Raw genomic sequence first — 5159 nt, 5'->3', positions numbered from 1 at the left:
AATTGTCTCTGGAATTTGCCTTAGGAGAATAAACTAAATTTGACATGTGTTAATTCAGTAAAGCTGAATTCATTTTTGTTGCAATGTATATTTAAGTAAATACTTTATTTTATACCTTTGTCTCTGGCATTTGTAATTTTCTTATAGGAATATAACATATTATTATTATTATAATCATCATCATTATTATTGTTTATTACAAAGTATTTACTTCCTATCCTGGCTTGAGACCCTTCCCTCATCTCCTTCCGTTCTCACCATCCCTCTCACTTCCCCCCAGTCCCACTTATAGGGAAGGTCCTCTTCACCTACTTTCTGACCCTAGCCTATCAGGTCTTATCAGGACTGTCTGGATCCTCTTTCTCTGTGACCTAATAAGGCCCCATTACAAAGGGGAGGTGATAAAAGAGCAGACAACCAAGTTCATGCCAGAGACTGCCCCTGCTCCACTTACTGGGTCACCCATAGAGACTGAGCTGCCCATGCCCAACACCTGAGCAGTGGCTTTGGGTTCTCTCTTGGTCCTTGGTTGCTTCATCGTCTCTGAAGTGCCAACTGGACCCATATTTTTGGCTCCATTGATCTCCCTGTGGAGAAGTCTATCAACTCCAGGTCTTTCTATTTCTACCTTCTTTCATAAGATTACTTATACTCTGTCAAAAGTTTGGCTATGAATCTCAGCATCTATTTCATTACCCTCCTAGGTAGTGTCATTCAGACTCTAGGTAGCTCTCTGTGGTAGGCTACTGAGTTCTTTCCTGTATTCTTCCAGTTCCTATGTCTATCCTGTTTTCCCTTCTGCATGAGAATAAAGCATCTTCCCTAGGGGCCTTCTTGTTGATTCACTTCTTTGGGTTTATGGATTGTAGTGTGATTGTCCTATAGATCTGAAGATACCTGATAAAACAGGATCAGATGAATGGGGAGGAGGTCTCCCCTATCAGTGGACTTGGCAAGGGGCACGGTGGAGATGAGGGAGGGAGCGAGGGACTGGGAGGGAATGAGGGATCGGGACACAGCTGGGATACAGAGTTAATAAAATGTAACTGATAAGAAAAAATAAAATTAAAAAAAAAATAAGTGTGTACATACCATGTACATCTTTCTATGTCTGGGTTACCTCACTCAAGATGGTCTTTTTTAATTCCCACCATTTTCCTGAAAATTTCATTATTTCCTTGTTTTTAATAGCTGTGTATATTCCATTGTGTAAATGTACCACAATTTCTGTATCCATTGCTCCCTTGAGGGTCATTTAGGTTGTTTCCAGATTCTGCCTGTTATGAATAGATCTGCTAAGAACATGGTTGAACAAATGTCCTGTTTGTGTACTTGAGCATATTTCAGATATATACCTAGGAGTGGTATAGCTGGATCTTGAGTTAGCACAGGTCCTAATTTTCTAGGAAATGGCCAGACAGATTCCTGAAGTGGTTAGACAAGTTTACATTCCCACCAGCAGTGGAGGAGTGTTCCCTTTTCTTCACATCCTTTCCAGCATGTGTTGTCACTTGTCATTTGAGTTTTTGAACTTAGCCAATCTGATGGATATAAGGTGAAATCACAGGGTAGTTTTGATTTGCATCTCCCTGGTGACAAGGATATTGAACATTTCTTTAAGTATTTCTCGTCATTCAGTATTCTTCTATTGAGAATTCTGTGCTAAGGTCTGAATCGCACTTTTAATTGAATTATTTAGATTACTGATGTTTAATTTCTTAAGTTCTTTATATATTCTAACCTGTCAGATATAGGGTTGGTGAGGATCCTTTCTCAGTCTGTAGGCTGTCGTTTTGTTCTCATGATAGTGGCTGTTCTTTATAGATGCTTGTTAGTTTCATGTTGTCCAATTTATTGATTGTTGATAATAGAGCCTGTGTTCTGTTCAGGAAGTTGTCTCCTGTGCCAATGAGTTCAAGGCTCTTCTCCATTTTTTCTTCTTTTTGTCTGGTTTTATATTGAGGTCTTTAATCCACTTGGAATTTAGTTTCTTGCATGGTAAAAAATATGGATCTATTTCCATTTTTCTACATGTAAACATCCAGGTTGACAACACAAATTGTTGAACATGCTATCTTTTTTCCATTGTGTAGTTTTGGTTTCTTTGTCAAAAATTAAGTATCTGTAAGTGTGTGCTTTTATTTCTGGGTTTTCTATTCGATTCCATTGATCCTCTAGCCTATTTCTCTACCAGTTACATGTGGTTCTTTTGATGGGAATTGCATGGAATGTGTATATTGCTCTTGGAAGAATGGCCATTTTAATTATGTTAACCCTACTGATCTATAACCATGGGAGATATTTCCATCTTCTGATACCTTCTTCAATCTCTTTCTTCAGACTTGACTATTTTTTTTTTTCATATAGCTCTTTCATGTGCTTGGTTAGAATCACACCAAGGTATTTTATGTTATTTGCAGCTATTGCAAAGTGTGTTGTTTCCCTAATTTCTTTCTCAGCCCTTTTGTCTTCTGTATACAGGAAGGCTATTGATTGTGTGTGTGTGTGTGTGTGTGTGTGTGTGTGTGTGTGTGTGTGTGTTAATATAGTATCTAGCTACTTTGCTGAAGGTATTTATAAGATGAAGTAGTTCTCTGGTAAAATTTTTGGGGTCACTCGTGTATACTATCCTATCATCTGCAAATAGTCATAATGTGATTCTTCCCTTTCCATTTGTATTACTTTGAATTCCCTTAGTAGTTTGATTGTTCTAGCTAGCACTTCTATACTATACTGAAGTACTATACTGAAAAGAAAAGGAGTACTATACTATACTATACTATACTATACTATACTATACTATACTGAAGTACTCTACTGAAGAGAAAATGGCAGCCTTGACTTATGACTGATTTCATTGGGATTGATATATGTTTCTCTCCATTTTGTTTGATGTTGTCTATAGGCTTGCTGTATTTTGCCTTTTCTATGTTTATGTATGTGCCTTTTATCACTGATCTTTCCAAAACTTTAAACATGAATGGGTGTTGGATTTTTTCAAATGCTTTTCTGGTGTCTAAGGAGATGATCATGTGCTTTTTTTTTTTTTCTTTTGTTTTTTTATGAGGTCAAATACATTGGTGGATTTTCATATAGTGAATCACCCCTGCATGCCTGGGATGAAGCCTACTTGTTCATGATGGATGATATTTTTATATGTTCTAGGGTTCTTTCTGTAAGTATTTTGTTGAGTAATTTCACATCAATATTCATAAGAAAGATTGGTCTGAAGTTCTCTTTTTTTGTTGGGTCTTTGTGTGGTTTAGGTATCAAGGTTACTTTCACGTCCTAAAATGAGTCTGGTAATGATCTTTCTGTTTCTATTGTGTGAAATAGTTTGAAGAGTATTGGTGTTACCTCTTCTTTCAAAGTTTGGTAGAATTTTGAGCTGAAACAATCAGGCCCTGAGCTTTTTTGGCAGGGAGACTTTTGATAACTGCTTCTATTTCCATGGCTGATATTGGACTGTTTAATCTAGTTACCTGATTTTGGTTTAGCTTTGGTAAGTGGTTTAACTGATTTTGGTTTAGCTTCAGTAAATGTTATCTATCAAGGAAATTTAGATTTTCAAATTTTGCGGCATAGAGATTTTGGAAGAAAGACCTAACGTTTTTTTATTTCCTCAGTGTCTATTGTTATATATCTCTTTTCATTTCTGATTTCGCTGATTTGGATAGTTTCTCCCAGCCTTTTACTTAATTCAACTATGGGTTTGTCTATCTTGTTGATTTTCTCAAAGAACCTGCTCTTGGTTTTATTGATTCTTTTAATTGTTTCTAATTTATTGCTTTAAGCCACGAGTTTCATTATTTCCAACCATCCACTCAACTTGAATGTGTCTGCTTCTTTTTTTCCTAAGTCATTCAGAAGTGCCATTAAGTTGTTTGTATGTGATGTCTCAAACTTCTTTCTGAAGACACTTAGTGCTATGAACTTTCCTCTTCACACTGCTTTCATTGTGTCCCATAAAACTGGGTAAGTTCTGCTTTCATTTTCATTGAATTTTAGGAAGTCTCTAATTTCTGATTTTTATTTCTTCCCTGATCCTTCTTCTCTCAACAGAATCAGCAGGATGGCAAAAATGACAATATAAGAAATGACCACAATCACCAAAGAACAAAAGTGGTTTACCTGAGCAATGATTAGCAACATCAGCTCTTTGACATGAGTGTCAGAACAGGCCAGAGTAACAAAGGGATCATAATCACAGTAGAAGTGGTTGACCATATTGGAGCCACAGAAAGATAAGTGGAAGTTCCCCACAGCCTGTCCAAGCCCCACAGAGAATCCATAAATGTATGTGTTGGTGATCATCTGAAGACAGAGCTTCCTAGGCATAAAGACTGCATACAGACTAGGGTTCTAGTTGGCTACATACTGATCATAGGCCATGATTGACAGCAAGTAGAGTTCAGTGACAACAGATGTGATGAAACAGCACAACTGAGTGTCACATGTATAGAAGATTATGCTTCTGACTTCTCAAAGAAAATTTACAATTTTGTTTTTGGTAATTGAGTATATATGGCAGAAATCAACAAAAGCCAAGAGTCAAAGTGGATGGATGGGTGAAGCTAAGGGCTGACTTGAATTAGCATAGTCATTCCTAGATTACCTACAACAGTAGTTTAACTGATAAACAGAAACACAGAAGAGTGGAGGATCTGAAGTTCTGGGTCATCTGTCTGCCCCACAAGGATGAACCCAAACAATGCTGAACTGTTCCCTTCAGCCATAGACTGTATGAATGCTTATTACTAAGGAACCCTCATAGTACACATTCCAAATGATTGTCTTCTGTTGGCTATAATCACATAAAGGTGGTGAGCTAATTCCAATTGACTGATTTTATGTTGAACATATTCTGAGGGATAGCTTCACATTGTGTAAGCTTCTACAGCAAATCATATTTCCTCTTTAGAAATTCCAAAGTGTAAATCCTTAAGGATTCTTTTTATGGGTAGAATGATAGTCTTTTATAGTTTTTTTTGTAAATATCCTATCTATATATAATTTCTCTCATTGTAAGAGAAAAGTGACAATACTTAAATATATTACATTGTTGTAATTATCTGAAAACTTTCTAGAAGTTTCTAGTCCTTCCTCTGGAATATTTTAGAGATACAAAATTTAAAATATAGGCTTCAGAAAATCATAAA

The 5159-nt window shown here is 36.4% G+C and overlaps 1 pseudogene; it reads right to left on the bottom strand.

Annotated features, from left to right (window-relative positions):
* Positions 1-4029: 4029 nt before the first annotated feature.
* Positions 4030-4736, bottom strand: LOC129680745 (olfactory receptor 5AL1-like; annotated as a pseudogene).
* Positions 4737-5159: the final 423 nt, after the last annotated feature.

The sequence above is a fragment of the Psammomys obesus genome, unplaced genomic scaffold, assembly GCF_907164565.1.
Source record: "Psammomys obesus unplaced genomic scaffold, mPsaObe1.curated_primary_1811, whole genome shotgun sequence".
NCBI classification, from domain to species: Eukaryota; Metazoa; Chordata; class Mammalia; order Rodentia; family Muridae; genus Psammomys; species Psammomys obesus.
Note: the sequence above shows the minus strand (reverse complement) of the source record. Positions and strands in the feature narration are given on the sequence as shown.